At 31.2% G+C, this 19,884-nt stretch overlaps 2 long non-coding RNA genes across 2 annotated transcripts; both read left to right on the forward strand.

Moving 5' to 3' along the window:
- Nucleotides 1-4,896: 4,896 nt before the first annotated feature.
- Nucleotides 4,897-5,497, forward strand: LOC146750309 (uncharacterized). Its single transcript, XR_014929008.1, has 2 exons — nucleotides 4,897-5,151; nucleotides 5,247-5,497. It is a non-coding gene; the product is annotated as an uncharacterized LOC146750309 (long non-coding RNA).
- Nucleotides 5,498-7,998: 2,501 nt separating this feature from the next.
- LOC146750310 (uncharacterized) lies at nucleotides 7,999-12,869 on the forward strand. The gene is made up of 2 exons (XR_014929010.1): nucleotides 7,999-8,249; nucleotides 12,699-12,869. It is a non-coding gene; the product is annotated as an uncharacterized LOC146750310 (long non-coding RNA).
- Nucleotides 12,870-19,884: the final 7,015 nt, after the last annotated feature.

Consider the following 19,884-nt stretch of genomic DNA (forward strand, 5'->3'; position numbering starts at 1 on the left):
ATTTTTAATACTCTTAACATTCCATTGGCAGCCCACAAAACTCTGGGACCATCCCAGGAGCTTGAATATTTGGGAGTTATGATTAACTTCAAGGACATGTTAGCTTTCTTGCCCGCAAATAAAATAAGCAGGATAAAGGAGAAGATATCAGAGTTTACTTCAAAGAAATCAATCACTAAACGGCAGTTGCTTTCCTTGCTTGGTCATCTAAATTTTGCTGCAAGAGTTGTGTTACCAGGCAGGTCCTTCATTGCCCACTTACTTAGACTGGCTTCATCAGTGTCCAAATTAACTCATCATGTTTCCTTGAACCAGGCTTGCCGTTTAGAATTATCAATGTGGAAGTTATTTATGGATTCATGGAACGGGATTCATCTGTTTATGAATTCGGGAGTGATCAGTGCATCTGACTTGCACATTTATACAGATGCATCATCTACCAAAGGTTTCGGAGGCTTCTTTCAAGGTAGTTGGTTTTGTGACAAATGGCCTGAGGAATTAATTTTTGAACAACGTGATGAACTATCTATGGCTCTGCTGGAGTTGTATCCAATTGTGATAGCGGCAATGCTATGGGGACAGCATTGGTCAAAGCAGAGGATTTGTTTCAACTGTGACAATCAGGCAACAGTAAACATAATTAGGAAAGGCAGGGCAGCTTCACACTGCTATGCAATTAACACTCTTATGCGACGATTAACACTGACTGCCATGCATCATAACTTCATTATACTGGCTCAATTCCTCCCAGGAAAACAAAATTCAATTGCCGATGCCTTATCCCGTTTCCAATTACAGAAATTCCGAGAGCTGGCACCAGATGCACAAGAGAACAAATCACCTTGTCCACCATACTGCGAAGTAACTCAGATTTAGCGCAAGATACAAATCACCTGTGGACTTCTACTATATCACCAAAAACAAGGCAGTCTTATGACTCTGGTTTAGCTGTTTTTCTTCGTTTTGCTAATATGCACAATGTTCAGTGTTCAAATTTGAACTTACCTGCAATCTCTGAGGACTAAATTTTGCTTTTTATAACTCACTGTCGTAAACATTTACATCTCAGCAAATCAACCGTTAGATTCTACCTTGCTGGGGTACGTTTTAGATATATAGAGGCTGGGGTTTCCAACCCCTGGCAGTATCATGCAGGAGAACCAATGGTACGTGTTAATTTATTGTTAAGAGCTATTAAACGAAGTCAAAGCCAGGGCTCAAGGTTAAGGCTCCCATTTACATCAGAGGTTATTTTCAGTATGTTTTCCATTTTGAAAGCTAGAGTGTTTACCCATTTTACAGACATCCTTATGCAATCATTGATACTTATTGCCTTTTTCGGTTTCCTTCGTTGTGGTGAATTTACCATTAATTCTACCTTTAACCCGGAAATTCATTTAAGCATCAAGGATGTCACTTTTGATGGTAACACGAAAGCTTTCCTTCGCTTGAAATCTTCCAAGACAGATCCCTTTCGGAAGGGAGTTATTGTTAAATATTTCAAGAACAGTCGCATGTGCCCAGTTGACACTTTGCATTACTATCTGTCTTTGAGGGTAGCCATGAAACCTACACCTTCACTTTCTGACCCCCTTTTTTGTCTCGGAAAATAATTTACCTCTTACTCGTGTAGTTTTCCTACAATACCTGCGTAGACTATTGTGTTCCCTCAGCTTAGACTCATCTAAGTATTCAGGTCATTCGTTTCGGATTGGGGCGGCTACTTCGGCGGCAAGAGCCGGCATACATGACCACATGATAAAACTCTTGGCCGGTGGTCCTCTGATACTTATAACCGTTATATTCATTCATCTGATGGCACTCTTAGTGCAGCACATGCAATATTGGGTGGTAGCTACTAACTCTTTTCGTATCTGGGTCAATTATTCCAGTTTGATTCATAAGGCTTAGGCTGGATATCTCATTGCATCATTTTGGGGGTTTTCGCACATTTCCATGTCCTCATTCGCCCCCAAGATGTAATTTCAGTTGTAATTTTATTAACATTTTCAGTAACAACCATATGTGTAGATCACAGCTTCTGCTGTTTCTACCATATCAGGCCAGCCCCGGCTGCCTCAATGCTAACCTGTCATGTAGTTGCAGCTTCCGCTGCCTCTACCGGTAATTGAAGCTTCCGCTGCCTTTACCAGTAACACATAACATCACGCAGTTTCAGCTTCCGCTGTCTCTGCAAATAACACAACCAGTAGGTACAGGTTCCGCGGTATCCTACCCCTCAATTCGTACTAATGACTAACCTATTAACCTGCAGCTACTGCTGCACTAACCAGTTTATCTTTTATTATTGTTTGTATTTTTATAGTCTTTATTACAGAGTTTTACTTTACAGTGTTTCGTTACATTTGTATTTTCATTTACTCAGCCAGCAACAATTTGGTGTTGCCCAGTTTTATCATTTACAAGGTCTGTTACTTTTCCTACCAGTAGCTAGTGAAAGCTACTACTTTCACGTTTGGGAGCCCGCTGAGAAATTTGATCTAAGCTATGTATTTTGACTGATCCCAGCAGCGGGCTCCCCTGTTGTTTGCCAAATAAAGTACCTTTACCAATTTTATATGTTGTGTCATAAATGTGTGTTTAATGTTTACATTAAACAGTGTTTATGGACACAATATTTGCATAACCCCACGTGTTTCCTGTTTAGCCATTCTGTACTGCAATTGCGTCCAGTTAGCAGCGTGTCACGTCAACTCTCGCAACCCACCACCAGCCCCATTTCACCACCAGGGGTTTTCGCACATTTCCATGTCCTCATTCGCCCCCAAGATGTAATTTCAGTTGTAATTTTATTAACATTTTCAGTAACAACCATATTTGTAGATCACAGCTTCTGCTGTTTCTACCATATCAGGCCAGCCCCGGCTGCCTCAATGCTAACCTGTCATGTAGTTGCAGCTTCACGCTGCCTCTACCGGTAATTGAAGCTTCCGCTGCCTTTACCAGTAACACATAACATCACGCAGTTTCAGCTTCCGCTGTCTCTGCAAATAACACAACCAGTAGGTACAGGTTCCGCGGTATCCTACCCCTCAATTCGTACTAATGACTAACCTATTAACCTGCAGCTACTGCTGCACTAACCAGTTTATCTTTTATTATTGTTTGTATTTTTATAGTCTTTATTACAGAGTTTTACTTTACAGTGTTTCGTTACATTTGTATTTTCATTTACTCAGCCAGCAACAATTTGGTGTTGCCCAGTTTTATCATTTACAAGGTCTGTTACTTTTCCTACCAGTAGCTAGTGAAAGCTACTACTTTCACGTTTGGGAGCCCGCTGAGAAATTTGATCTAAGCTATGTATTTTGACTGATCCCAGTAGCGGGCTCCCCTGTTGTTTGCCAAATAAAGTACCTTTACCAATTTTATATGTTGTGTCATAAATTGTAGTTTATTTGAAATCTATTATTGTATTGTTGTTCTATATTTTCAGTGTGATTTAGTTGTTGTTTATTTAAATCTATTGTATTGTTGTTCTATATTTTCAGTGTGATTTAGTTGTAGTTTATTTGAAATCTATTATTGTATTGTTGTTCTATATTTTCAGTGTGATTTAGTTGTAGTTTATTTAAATCTATTGTTGTATGGTTGTTCTATATTTTCAGTGTGATTTAGTTGTAGTTTATTTGAAATCTATTATTGTATTGTTCTATATTTTTCAGTGTGATTTAGTTGTAGTTTATTTAAATCTATTATTGTATTGTTCTATATTTTTCAGTGTGATTTAGTTGTTGTTGACTTGAAATCTATTATTGTATTGTTGTTCTATATTTTCAGTGTGATTTAGTTGTAGTTTATTTGAAATCTATTATTGTATTGTTGTTCTATATTTTCAGTGTGATTTAGTTGTAGTTTATTTGAAATGTGGGTTTATGCCATGACGATACAGAAAATTAAACACAAAAAAATGTGGGTCACCGAACAAATTTTCAAAATGCAAGAGTTCAAAATGTCATTTGTTTCTACTGTGAGATAATAATATCTCAAAAAAGGCTTAAATCTTAATTATTGAAACATTGCTAACAAGTAGTGCTATAATTGAATTCAGCTCAAACTTGCTATTTTCCCTGCCCACAATTCAGTGCAAATATTTTCACATTTTGTAAAATTGTCAGTAAATTTTATCATCATTTTGGACCATACAGTCAGTTTTAGATATTGCTTTTCGTTTTTGATCCAAAGATTTGTCAATTTTTACCAACATTCTTTGTGGGGAGAAGCAATCTGGACAAAACTATTTTGTAGATGGAACCAAAATTTGACAATGGTGCTCAAAATGCGAAACCACTGGTTTATTTGGTCATCACCTAATATATTCCACTACATTACAATAACAGATTGTTTGATTTCATTTCATTTACCACAAGTGAACCCCTCAACCAGTGTATTCACCACATACCTGTCAGCCTGGCAACTTGACTATTATTTTTCGCTGTTTTTTTTTCTGTTCTTTGACAATTTTGTCCAATGCCCAAATTTATTCTTTTAGCATATACTTGACAAGCACTTTCAAATACCCTTCCTTCAACTATTAAAAAAAAATGTTGAAACAAATGAAATGGTATACAGAATGAGAAAAAAATGTCCTTCTATTCAATAGTGGCATTACTTGTGATTTCAAATATTCTAGAATCAGAGATCAAGATATTTTAACTTGCAAGAATAGTGTAGTGTTGTGAACAACCATGTTATACTATGTATATGTTTGTTTTGTCTATTTATAAGAATAGTGTAGTGTTGTGAACAACCATGTTATACTATGTATATGTTTGTTTTGTCAATTTATAAGCATAGTGTAGTGTTGTGAACAACCATGTTATACTATGTATATGTTTGTTTTGTCTATTTATAAGCATAGTGTAGTGTTGTGAACAACCACGTTATACTATGTATATGTTTGTTTTGTCTATTTATAAGCACAGTGTAGTGTTGTGAACAACCATGTTATACTATGTATATGTTTGTTTTGTCTATTTATAAGCACAGTGTAGTGTTGTGAACAACCATGTTATACTATGTATATGTTTGTTTTGTCTATTTATAAGTTTGTTTATTGATTGATTGAAATAAGTGTCACAGTAGTTGAGAAGAACACAGGGTTAGCAAGTGTTGTTACTGATGCTACAGGTGCTCGGTATGTTTCTCTGATAATAAAAGAAATATACAATAGGGATCGAGAGATCGCCCGGCCCTGTAACCATTATAGTATACTGATGGTACAGTTTTTATTTGCAAATCTGTTCTTTATAAACAAGTTGTTTATCATGTTCCAAAAATAATTACCCCTGAATAAACTTTCTTTTAACCTAAACTGTATTCCAAATCAGTGATTTTATTGAGCTACTTATTTTTCTTCATACTCCATTTTTTGTACTGAGACCTGTTTATTTGTTATATTTTGTATAGAACGATTGTGACATTAAGCATTTGTGTATTATTTAAGTGTATTGTGCAAAAAATAAACCTTGAGATTAAGTTGTCTTTTGTTTATTTTATTACCTCACCCCCATTCTGACTATAATCGGCCTGGAACAAATACTAGTAAGTTCCCATTCTATGGCTAATCAGTGTACAGACTGCTACACCTCTGACAAGAGATTCAGTATTAAAACATACATGTTTCACTGTTACTAGGTTGAAATCCCGTGCATTTTCGTCAATTCACAACTAAATAGGGGGACAAGGGTTATTTTCGTTCAACGTATTTACAATATTTTTTTGTTCGTACAACGTAAATTGAAAAAATAAATTCCGTAATTCTGTAATCACAGGCTAAACGTACAACGTAATCAATCAAATATTTTTTTTCGTACACTGTAAAAATGTGTCATTTTTCTCGGTACATACAAGAATTTACATCCAAATAAAAAACGTCGTAAAGAATAATCAAGGGAAATTTCATTTTCGAAACTGTAAAACGACTAGATGACTGTAAGAACGTCTTTTTTTTCCTTGTAAATTGTAAAAAGCCATTTTTATTTCCCGTAAAACTGTACCAGCTACCCTTGCCTCCCCTCTAAATAGCGAGTGTAGAACTACTACTACTGTTTATTGGTGACCCGTTCGCTCATGATTGGTTCGTCGGTGTATGACGTAGTTTGAGTGACAAGTCTCAGCAGGAACGTCACCGGGCAATTTTCACGTAATGGCGCATGAGGGCGATACATGCTATAACAGTCTCTCGGGCATTACTGCCCTCGCTTGAAATGGCTTCGGCATATCGTTACCACGCCTCCCGCGATTGAAAATAAGTGAATCATTATTAGGCCCGAAAACTGTCGACAGTCTAATAACAGTGGTACAGAATATAATACGCATTTTCGAGTTGCCTTCATTAGCAATGGGCTTACCATTGAGCTTTTACCTCTGCCTTGCACTTTCGGCCTCTGTTCTCTGCTCCCCAGGCAGCAATTGCACTTCCTAGTGGAAACTGAACATTGTACACGAGAAATTTACTGAGTGGACACCCGGGAGTGGTCACAAGGCTGATTTTGAGCAGTACACTTGGTGAACATGTGGAGTGATCAGGATAAATCTATCTATTTGAGTGGTGTTACACGTAAACATGGCTCGTGTCACACTTAAATTCATGCAATACTCTCTGCCAAACTTAATTATGGGAATCCACATTTATTTGGACAGAAAATAACATTAAACTACTTCAAATAACCCAAATCACGGTTCCTAGAATCATCACATGTACTAGAAAATCTGAGCATATTTTCCCAGCTTTACAAAAACTCATCACAGTATTGAGTACAAATTTATTCTGCTTGTACGGCCTTGTTCCAAACTACTTCTGTGTCCTTTATTTATATATACTCCTGCGTTTCGTTCTTCGTTCTTTCAATATAAATTGAAAACATGGGAACCTGCTTTTTCAACTTTGGAACACCCTTCCATCTGACATGCCTCATGTCACTGATGTCAACTTATTTAGAAAAAGTCATTGAACAGAGATTAGTTTCAGGGGCGGATCTAGGATTCTGGAATGGGGGGGGGCGATAAGTTAGCCTAAGGCCAAGTTCGCATGCGCCGATGGTGCGAAGCCCTGTTGGTTGTTAAAAATAGGGGGCGCGGCCCCCTCGGCCCCCATCTAAATCCGCCAATGAGTTTTGGATCCCGGTGCATTATAAATGTTTATGATTGATTGATAGATTTATGTAGCGGAATAACTGGCAAGACAGCACAAGAAGAATGAGAGCTTGCAGTCCCACAAAAATGTAAAGGATGCCATGGATGTACAGCCACAACTGTAAAACTATACTCCATTTTAGCGAATTTGACTCATAACATGAATTAACTGAATCTTAACTTAGCTAAAGTATCAAGAATCTCATGTGAGAATATAGTTTATTTTAAATTAGTGACATCTTGAATTAGCAAAATTACAGATTAGCTAAATTAGCTAAAATAACATACTAGCTAAAAAGACATTTTTTACAGTATGCTCCCAAGACTGTACTCTACTGCAGCCATTGCTACAGGAAAAATCATTGCATTCTATGTAAATTCAAGTAAACAACTTGACTTGACAGACGCCAAACTACAAACAGAAAGTGATAGAAAAAAGTGGGGAATGAGATATTTAACAGAGTTTAGAAGAAAATGATAACCCAATCCGATCATTGATCTGTCAAACCAAAAACCTATTTGAAATTCGATCACAGGGTTGTGAACTTTTTAAACTATATCAGGGGAAACCACTGAACGTGCCTGCAGTTTACTGTAGTAAATACAGTACAATCTCAGAGTGTACATACTTTCTAGTATTAACCCTGCAGCCACGCATATTACAATTAAATAGCACAACTTATACTCGTTAATAAGTCACGTGTGTTAGGAGTTCAAAGGACCCTTACGTTCAAAAGTCTCCCCTGTATATTTTTTATATCTTAATTACTCACTAATTTATGACTCTTACATTCATATTTTAGCAGAAAGTTGTTTAACTTTATATTATCAACAGATACTGTTGGCGTTTCCTTATTTTTGCGAGACTCTATTTATTATTAATAACTCTTTTTCGTCGGAAACCCCGTTCTACTTCTTCAAACGTGCGAAAAAACCCGTCGATAATTGACTACTAGCCTGAGGAGTATGAAAATGGCATCATGGGAAAACTTTAAATTTGTCTACCGGAAATCAATGGCCGTTCTGTTGCTGTTGAACCGTCCCGCGAATCTTCCACATAGATTGCTATTTTACATCACTGCGACTAAAAGGTGGGTAGTTATTGCATTCAATTTGTTAACAAATATGTACAAATACTAAATAATGGGAGGTAGGTGTTTCATGATTGTAATCGCTTCGTGGACAGTTGTCGCTGACGATGGTTCCAGTGCCAAAGACAGAGTCTGAGAGTGCTCGTTTACTAGTGCAGTGATGTGATGGTGTGAGCTGCAGTCCGGGTGCTATGAATTGGGAGATACAATGTAATCAGCAATCATAGCTAGCATATAAATTGTTCATGTTGCTTCTAAAATATGCCCGACAAACAGCTCGTCGCAGTTTAGTCGGTCGCCACTATCCTGATCATGGAGGTAAAAAACATCCGTGTCCTGATAGACAATCTGCATGGTGCAGTCTCCAGTGTTTTTGTAATTTTGGTAATGTGTTTTGAGAAATCTGATTTTTTTAAAATATGCCTGTGCGTCGTACAGCTCTGAACACGAAAATTAGAAGCAGACTGGCAATGCAAGCCCCATCAAGTCATTCCATGTGTGCCTCCAATTGATCGAATGTACAATGATACGCATTATTAACTTGTCGAGATAAATTGATACACTGTAATACCTCTACCCAAAGGAGGGCAAGTATGTTTGAGTTACAAATTTTGAGTTACAAACAAGTCTTATCATAATTTAAAGGTCGCTGTGACCTTATTCAAAATTATTTAATTTGTACCCCATAAAAGTATATACTGAACATTACCATATGTTTTGTGTTGTTGATGTAAAATTTTCTGTCTGCATTTGGTCAAGATCTAAAGAAAAATATGTTTACTATGAATTTATTATTTTATTCTGTTTTAAAAAGAATGAGAACCTGTTTGTGTTTTTTCTTAAATTAAATTTATTATATAAAATGTTACAAACTGTACACATTTTATTCTTTTATCCAAGATTTTGTATGATCATATTTTTATAATTTATACTATTTTGAAGTTTTTAGAGAAATTTAGAAACAATACAACAAAGGAAACACAGGCGTACACTACTGTACACTATTATGTAACACATATTTACAACAGCATAGTATACAAAACAGAAAATGTTGTATTTAAGTTAAACAATTCTCACATGTTGCGCATCTCCATGCCTGTCATAAAAGTGGTATCTCCCAACTGCCTGCGAAACATGTAACTAAACTCCAAAGGTGCGGCATTTGATCTGATTGAGTTTTGTCTAAACAATCATGTACATTTCATGATCGACCTGATCGCTTTTATCGAAGGTTCTAACTGGCAAATCTGCACGTCTGTGTTTCCGTTACTGATTTATCTGCATGATTGGTTGGAACTCCATTGACAATCCCTTTTCACAATGTTTGGTTCAGCATATTGGTTACAAGTGTACGAACAGTCATATCTCTGCCATTTCTATGCCAATCTTCTCCAAACTGGGTATGATTAGTGTACTTATGGGTCCGGTGCTGACAACATATAGTGTGTGTGCTAATTTGCATATTTGTAAATTGTAATGCTTATGGATGAAGTCATATCTCTGGCATGGCTGATATTCTTCACACTTAGCATGATTAATGTAATTATTGATCCGGTGGTGACCATATATAGTGTGTGTGCTAATTTGCATATCTGAATATTATTTGCATATATTAATGTTCATGGACAAAGTCGTATCTGGTGTTTCTATGTTGATCTTCTCCAAACTTGGTATGGTTAGTGTACTTATGGTTCTGGTTCTGACAACATATTGTGTGTGTGCTAATTTGCATACGTTTGCATATATTAATGCTTATAGACCAAATTGTGTCTGGCATTTCTATGCTGACTTTTTCCAAACTGTATTGACTGTCACGCTTATTTTTAAAACTGTTGCTCTCAATTTACAAATTCTTTCTATTCACACTAAAGCTTTTCAGTGTTTAACTTAAATTGCAAGAACAAAGAGTTCAAAAATTTCTAGCAACTACATACAGATTTGTTCAGTGTAATCAACCAGATTTAAAAATAGCATACACTGCCTTATAGTCACTGTAATAGCAATGTAAGGTACCCAAAGCTGTAACTGCTAGTGAATGATTCCAATTTTCCATGAACAGCTTGGGAATCAACCATCTCTGATGGTTTTCTTGTTTTATTTACATATTAAGACATTTGAACAAAGTGATTTATTGAACTTAACACTCAAAATCACCATTACCTGTAAATAGCATTTTACATGTATCTATTTGGAAACTGTACATGTATAACTAACCGGATGCAACACATACATGTGCGGTCAGAAGGGATTTAAATTTTGAGCAGTCTGTATGAAAAGGGGGATGATTTTTAGCAACGCTGTCGACTTTGTCGAGCGGAGCTTATCATATGAGTGATTGTCCGTCTGTCGTCCTTGTCAATGTTTTACTTTTTCGACTTCTTCTTGAAAACTACAAGCCTGAATGCTTTGATACTTGCTGTATATGTACCTTGGGTAGATCTCTCTCAGATTTGTTCATTTTGTATTGATATCTTCAATTTTCTAATTTTGGTGAATATTTTTGTCATTTTTGGTAAAAAGTGATATTTTCGGCTTCTTGTTAAAAACCACAAGTCTAATTGCTTTGATATTACATATATAGGTACTACATGTGGACCACTCTCAAATTTGTTCATTTCATGATGGCACTTCAATTCTCTAATTTTGATGAATATTTTTATCATTTTTAGTAAAAGTGATATTTTCGACTTCTTGTTAAAAACCACAATCATATATGGTGAAAAATGATATTTTTGAATTCTTGTTGAAAACAAGTCCCATTGCATTGATACTATGCATATTGTTCATTTTCTAATCATATCTTCTGTTCTTTAATTGAAATGTGCATTGCTAACAGCGGAGCTATCTCAACCGAGAGGCTGCTTGTTAAAAACTTCTATCTGAAAAGGGGTTTAGTTTTCTCACTTACAAATGTATTACTACAGCTGCTAACAATATTGTATAATTTTATCTTACCACTTTGTTGTAAATTCATATTTTACCCCATTTATGCATTTTATCGTTTTTTCGGACTGCTATGTTTTTAGTCCCCATTCGGACGAAGTCCGAAAACGGGGACTTATAATTCGGTCTCCGTCCGTGCGTCTGTGCGTCCGTCCAGAGTCATATCTCAGAATCCCATGGACCGATTCCGTTCATTCTTTGTATGTGCCCAGTGGTTTAGCGATTCGATTCAAAATGGCCAACTGGCAGCCATCTTGTTTTTTGAAAATGTTGTATTTTGGACATGCTTTGTCAGTTTTCATTCAAACTTGGTACATAGATTATACATGTTAGGATACATGTCCATGACGATTTATTTCACAATTGGATCAAAGATGGCCGACTGGCAGTCTTCTTGTTTTTTGAAAATGTTGTATTTTAAACATGCTTTGTCAGTTTTCATTCAAATTTAGTACATAGATCATACATGTTAGGATACATGTCCCTGGCCGTCCGTGAGTTCCTGAGTCTGTCCGTCCGTGTGTCCCTCTGTCCAGAGTCATATTTCAGAATCCTGTGGACTGATCCCGTTCATTCTTTGCATGTGCCTAGTACCTTATGTGGGGCATATGCACATGCCGTGGTTTCGTGATTCGATTCAAAATGGCCGACTGGCAGCCATCTTGTTTTCTGAAAATGTTGTATTTTGGACATGCTTTGTCAGTTGTCATTCAAACTTGGTACATAGATTATACATATTAGGATACATGTCCATGACGATTTATTTCGCAATTGGATCAAAGATTGTTGACTGGCAGGCATCTTGTTTTTTTTTATGCGGTATCTTGGACGTGCTCTGTCAATTTTCATTCAAATTTCGCACATACATGTACTTTATACATGTTAGGATGTATGTCCATGACAATTTGTTTCAAAATCTGGTAAAGGATGGCCGATTGACAGCCATCTGACTTTTTGGCCTTACTACTATATTTCCACAATTTATGTACCATTTTCATTTGTATTTGGCATACATCATACATATCAGTGTGTTTCATAATCAGATCATAGATGGCCGAATAACGACTGTTTTTATTTTTGGCCATATTACTACTACATGGAACACGTGTTTTGATGTAAATAAACAATCTGTTGTATACGGCACTTGGAACTCGAGTTTCAAGGACACACTCGCGACAACCCCTCGGCTTTAATATGACGAGCACAAAGAGAACTTAATGGGGACTGTGTCATTTTCAATGACTTGTTCACTTTAACTTATAACTTTTTTGTATGAATAAATTCTTGTTCCAATTGTACCTTGATAACTAATCTTAATATTTAAGTAGTAGATATGCAGTAACCGTATGTCAACAAGCTATTCTGATATCTGCATTAGGAGCATATATATTGCATGTTTTATATTATATATTTACTTCTCAAGAAAGCTGGCACAAAATAAAATGTTGTAGTATATTTCTGTATGGTTTAAATTAAGGTTCATTATACATTTCTTTTTATTCACAGGATAAATGCAGTACACCAATTAACTAAGGAGTTGTAATGAAGACCGGATTGGTGGAAATTTGTCAGATCCTGACCCTCCTGAACCTTGCATACATGCAACCTGATATTATTGTTTTGTTTTGCAAATGTGTGTTTAATATTAACTTGAATAAATGATTTTCTCAAATGATACATTTTAGGTGTTTTGTTTCCCCGTCTACTTCACGAATAGTTCAATAATTTATAAAACATGATGTTCAAAAGTGCCCTCAATAAATGTCTACTAATATTAATTATAAATAAATGGAAGTTCAAAAGTATCCTGGTAATATCTTACAGTTAGGTAATAGAAGATTTCAATAAATGTCTACTAATATTAATTAGAAATAAATGGAAGTTCAAAAGTATACTGGTAATATCTTACAGTTATGTAATAGAAGTTTTCAATGAATGTCTACTAATACTAATTATAAATAAATGGAAGTTCAAAAGAATCCTATTTACATTCAAAAGTATACTTGTAATATCTTAATGTTATGTAATAGAAGATTTCAATAAATGTCTACTAATATTAATTATAAATAAATGGAAGTTCAAAAGTATCCTATTTACGTTCAAAAGTAATATCGTAATGTTATGTATTAGAAGATTTCAATAAATGTCTACTAATATTAATTATAAATAAATGGAAGTTCAAAAGTATCTTATTTACATTCAAAAGTATACGCGTAATATCTTACAGTTGTGTAATAGAAGATTTCAATGTCTACTAATATTAATTAGAAATAAATGAAAGTTCAAAAGTATCCTATTTACGTTCAAAAGTATACTCGTAATATCGTAATGTTATGTATCAGAAGATTTCAATAAATGTCTACCAATATTAATTATAAATAAATGGAAGTTCAAAAGTATCCTATTTACGTTCAAAAGTATACTCGTAATATCTTACAGTTATTTAATAGAAGATTTCAATAAATGTCTACTAATATTAATTAGAAATAAATGGAAGTTCAAAAGTATCTTATTTACATTCAAAAGTATACTCGTAATATCTTACAGTTGTTTAATAGAAGATTTCAATAAATGTCTACTAATATTAATTAGAAATAAATGGAAGTTCAAAAGTATCTTATTTACGTTCAAAAGTATACTCGTAATATCGTAATGTTATGTATTAGAAGATTTCAATGAATGTCTACTAATATTAATTATAAATAAATGGAAGTTCAAAAGTATCCTATTTACATTCAAAAGTATACTCGTAATATCTTACAGTTGTGTAATAGAAGATTTCAATAAATGTCTACTAATATTAATTATAAATAAATGGAAGTTCAAAAGTATCCTATTTACGTTCAAAAGTATACTCGTAAAATCGTAATATTATGTATTAGAAGATTTCAATAAATGTCTACTAATATTAATTAGAAATAAATGAAAGTTCAAAAGTATCCTATTTACGTTCAAAAGTATACTCGTAATATCGTAATGTTATGTATTAGAAGATTTCAATAAATGTCTACCAATATTAATTATAAATAAATGGAAGTTCAAAAGTATCCTATTTACATTCAAACGTATACTCGTAATATCTTACAGTTGTTTAATAGAAGATTTCAATAAATGTCTACTAATATTAATTAGAAATAAATGGAAGTTCAAAAGTATCTTATTTACATTCAAAAGTATACTCGTAATATCTTACAGTTGTTTAATAGAAGATTTCAATAAATGTCTACTAATATTAATTAGAAATAAATGGAAGTTCAAAAGTATCTTATTTACGTTCAAAAGTATACTCGTAATATCGTAATGTTATGTATTAGAAGATTTCAATAAATGTCTACTAATATTAATTATAAATAAATGGAAGTTCAAAAGTATCCTATTTACGTTCAAAAATATACTCGTAATATCGTAATGTTATGTATTAGATGATTTCAATAAATGTCTACTAATATTAATTATAAATAAATGGAAGTTCAAAAGTATCCTATTTACATTTAAAAGTATACTCGTAATATCTTACAGTTGTGTAATAGAAGTTTTCAATGAATGTCTACTAATACTAATTATAAATAAATGGAAGTTCAAAAGAATCCTATTTACATTCAAAAGTATACTCGTAATATCTTAATGTTATGTAATAGATTTCAATAAATGTCTACTAATATTAATTATAAATAAATGGAAGTTCAAAAGTATCCTATTTACGTTCAAAAGTAATATCGTAATGTTATGTATTAGAAGATTTCAATAAATGTCTACTAATATTAATTATAAATAAATGGAAGTTCAAAAGTATCCTATTTACATTCAAAATTATACTCGTAATATCTTACAGTTGTGTAATAGAAGATTTAAATAAATGTCTACTAATATTAATTAGAAATAAATGGAAGTTCAAAAGTATCTTATTTACATTCAAAAGTATACTCGTAATATCGTAATGTTATGTATTAGAAGATTTCAATAAATGTCTACCAATATTAATTATAAATAAATGGAAGTTCAAAAGTATCCTATTTACATTCAAACGTATACTCGTAATATCTTACAGTTGTTTAATAGAAGATTTCAATAAATGTCTACTAATACTAATTAGAAATAAATGGAAGTTCAAAAGTATCTTATTTACATTCAAAAGTATACTCGTAATATCTTACAGTTGTTTAATAGAAGATTTCAATAAATGTCTACTAATATTAATTAGAAATAAATGGAAGTTCAAAAGTATCTTATTTACGTTCAAAAGTATACTCGTAATATCGTAATGTTATGTATTAGAAGATTTCAATAAATGTCTACTAATATTAATTATAAATAAATGGAAGTTCAAAAGTATCCTATTTACGTTCAAAAATATACTCGTAATATCGTAATGTTATGTATTAGATGATTTCAATAAATGTCTACTAATATTAATTATAAATAAATGGAAGTTCAAAAGTATCCTATTTACATTTAAAAGTATACTCGTAATATCTTACAGTTGTGTAATAGAAGTTTTCAATGAATGTCTACTAATACTAATTATAAATAAATGGAAGTTCAAAAGAATCCTATTTACATTCAAAAGTATACTCGTAATATCTTAATGTTATGTAATAGATTTCAATAAATGTCTACTAATATTAATTATAAATAAATGGAAGTTCAAAAGTATCCTATTTACGTTCAAAAGTAATATCGTAATGTTATGTATTAGAAGATTTCAATAAATGTCTACTAATATTAATTATAAATAAATGGAAGTTCAAAAGTATCCTATTTACATTCAAAATTATACTCGTAATATCTTACAGTTGTGTAATAGAAGATTTAAATAAATGTCTACTAATATTAATTAGAAATAAATGGAAGTTCAAAAGTATCTTATTTACATTCAAAAGTATACTCGTAATATCGTAATGTTATGTATTAGAAGATTTCAATAAATGTCTACCAATATTAATTATAAATAAATGGAAGTTCAAAAGTATCCTATTTACATTCAAACGTATACTCGTAATATCTTACAGTTGTTTAATAGAAGATTTCAATAAATGTCTACTAATATTAATTAGAAATAAATGGAAGTTCAAAAGTATCTTATTTACATTCAAAAGTATACTCGTAATATCTTACAGTTGTTTAATAGAAGATTTCAATAAATGTCTACTAATATTAATTAGAAATAAATGGAAGTTCAAAAGTATCCTATTTACATTTAAAAGTATACTCGTAATATCTTACAGTTGTGTAATAGAAGTTTTCAATGAATGTCTACTAATACTAATTATAAATAAATGGAAGTTCAAAAGAATCCTATTTACATTCAAAAGTATACTCGTAATATCTTAATGTTATGTAATAGATTTCAATAAATGTCTACTAATATTAATTATAAATAAATGGAAGTTCAAAAGTATCCTATTTACGTTCAAAAGTAATATCGTAATGTTATGTATTAGAAGATTTCAATAAATGTCTACTAATATTAATTATAAATAAATGGAAGTTCAAAAGTATCCTATTTACATTCAAAATTATACTCGTAATATCTTACAGTTGTGTAATAGAAGATTTCAATAAATGTCTACTAATATTAATTAGAAATAAATGGAAGTTCAAAAGTATCTTATTTACATTCAAAAGTATACTCGTAATATCTTACAGTTGTTTAATAGAAGATATTAATTAGAAATAAATGGAAGTTCAAAAGTATCTTATTTACGTTCAAAAGTATACTCGTAATATCGTAATGTTATGTATTGGAAGATTTCAATAAATGTCTACCAATATTAATTATAAATAAATGGAAGTTCAAAAGTATCCTATTTACATTCAAAAGTATACTCGTAATATCTTACAGTTATTTAATAGAAGATTTCAATAAATGTCTACTAATATTAATTAGAAATAAATGGAAGTTCAAAAGTATCTTATTTACATTCAAAAGTATACTCGTAATATCTTACAGTTGTTTAATAGAAGATTTCAATAAATGTCTACTAATATTAATTAGAAATAAATGGAAGTTCAAAAGTATCTTATTTACGTTCAAAAGTATACTCGTAATATCGTAATGTTATGTATTAGAAGATTTCAATAAATGTCTACTAATATTAATTATAAATAAATGGAAGTTCAAAAGTATCCTATTTACGTTCAAAAATATACTCGTAATATCGTAATGTTATGTATTAGATGATTTCAATAAATGTCTACTAATATTAATTATAAATAAATGGAAGTTCAAAAGTATCCTATTTACATTTAAAAGTATACTCGTAATATCTTACAGTTGTGTAATAGAAGTTTTTAATGAATGTCTACTAATACTAATTATAAATAAATGGAAGTTCAAAAGAATCCTATTTACATTCAAAAGTATACTCGTAATATCTTAATGTTATGTAATAGATTTCAATAAATGTCTACTAATATTAATTATAAATAAATGGAAGTTCAAAAGTATCCTATTTACGTTCAAAAGTAATATCGTAATGTTATGTATTAGAAGATTTCAATAAATGTCTACTAATATTAATTATAAATAAATGGAAGTTCAAAAGTATCCTATTTACATTCAAAATTATACTCGTAATATCTTACAGTTGTGTAATAGAAGATTTCAATAAATGTCTACTAACATTAATTAGAAATAAATGAAAGTTCAAAAGTATCCTATTTACGTTCAAAAGTATACTCGTAATATCGTAATGTTATGTATCAGAAGATTTCAATAAATGTCTACCAATATTAATTATAAATAAATGGAAGTTCAAAAGTATCCTATTTACATTCAAAAGTATACTCGTAATATCTTACAGTTGTTTAATAGAAGATTTCAATAAATGTCTACTAATATTAATTAGAAATAAATGGAAGTTCAAAAGTATCTTATTTACATTCAAAAGTATACTCGTAATATCTTACAGTTGTGTAATAGAAGATTTCAATAAATGTCTACTAATATTAATTAGAAATAAATGGAAGTTCAAAAGTATCTTATTTACGTTCAAAAGTATACTCGTAATATCGTAATGTTATGTATCAGAAGATTTCAATAAATGTCTACCAATATTAATTATAAATAAATGGAAGTTCAAAAGTATCCTATTTACATTCAAAAGTATACTCGTAATATCTTACAGTTGTTTAATAGAAGATTTCAATAAATGTCTACTAATATTAATTAGAAATAAATGGAAGTTCAAAAGTATCCTATTTACATTCAAAAGTATACTCGTAATATCTTACAGTTGTGTAATAGAAGTTTTCAATGAATGTCTACTAATATTAATTATAAATAAATGGAAGTTCAAAAGTATCCTATTTACATTCAAAAGTATACTCGTAATATCGTAATGTTATGTATTAGAAGATTTCAATAAATGTCTACTAATATTAATTATAAATAAATGGAAGTTCAAAAGTATCCTATTTACGTTCAAAAGTATACTCGTAAAATCGTAATATTATGTATTAGAAGATTTCAATAAATGTCTACTAATATTAATTATAAATAAATGAAAGTTCAAAAGTATCCTATTTACGTTCAAAAGTATACTCGTAATATCGTAATGTTATGTATTAGAAGATTTCAATAAATGTCTACCAATATTAATTATAAATAAATGGAAGTTCAAAAGTATCCTATTTACATTCAAACGTATACTCGTAATATCTTACAGTTGTTTAATAGAAGATTTCAATAAATGTCTACTAATATTAATTAGAAATAAATGGAAGTTCAAAAGTATCTTATTTACATTCAAAAGTATACTCGTAATATCTTACAGTTGTTTAATAGAAGATTTCAATAAATGTCTACTAATATTAATTAGAAATTAATGGAAGTTCAAAAGTATCTTATTTACGTTCAAAAGTATACTCGTAATATCGTAATGTTATGTATTAGAAGATTTCAATAAATGTCTACTAATATTAATTAGAAATAAATGGAAGTTCAAAAGTATCTTATTTACGTTCAAAAGTATACTCGTAATATCGTAATGTTATGTATTAGAAGATTTCAATAAATGTCTACCAATATTAATTATAAATAAATGGAAGTTCAAAAGTATCCTATTTACATTCAAAAGTATACTCGTAATATCTTACAGTTGTTTAATAGAAGATTTCAATAAATGTCTACTAATATTAATTAGAAATAAATGGAAGTTCAAAAGTATCTTATTTACGTTCAAAAGTATACTCGTAATATCGTAATGTTATGTATCAGAAGATTTCAATAAATGTCTACCAATATTAATTATAAATAAATGGAAGTTCAAAAGTATCCTATTTACATTCAAAAGTATACTCGTAATATCTTACAGTTGTTTAATAGAAGATTTCAATAAATGTCTACTAATATTAATTAGAAATAAATGGAAGTTCAAAAGTATCCTATTTACATTCAAAAGTATACTCGTAATATCTTACAGTTGTGTAATAGAAGTTTTCAATGAATGTCTACTAATATTAATTATAAATAAATGGAAGTTCAAAAGTATCCTATTTACATTCAAAAGTATACTCGTAATATCTTACAGTTGTGTAATAGAAGTTTTAAATGAATGTCTACTAATATTAATTATAAATAAATGGAAGTTCAAAAGTATTCTATTTACATTCAAAAGTATACTCGTAATATCTTACAGTTGTGTAATAGAAGATTTCAATAAATGTCTACTAATATTAATTATAAATAAAC

Source organism: Saccoglossus kowalevskii, chromosome 1 (assembly GCF_978046115.1).
Source record: "Saccoglossus kowalevskii chromosome 1, keSacKowa6.1, whole genome shotgun sequence".
Taxonomy (NCBI): Eukaryota; Metazoa; Hemichordata; class Enteropneusta; family Harrimaniidae; genus Saccoglossus; species Saccoglossus kowalevskii.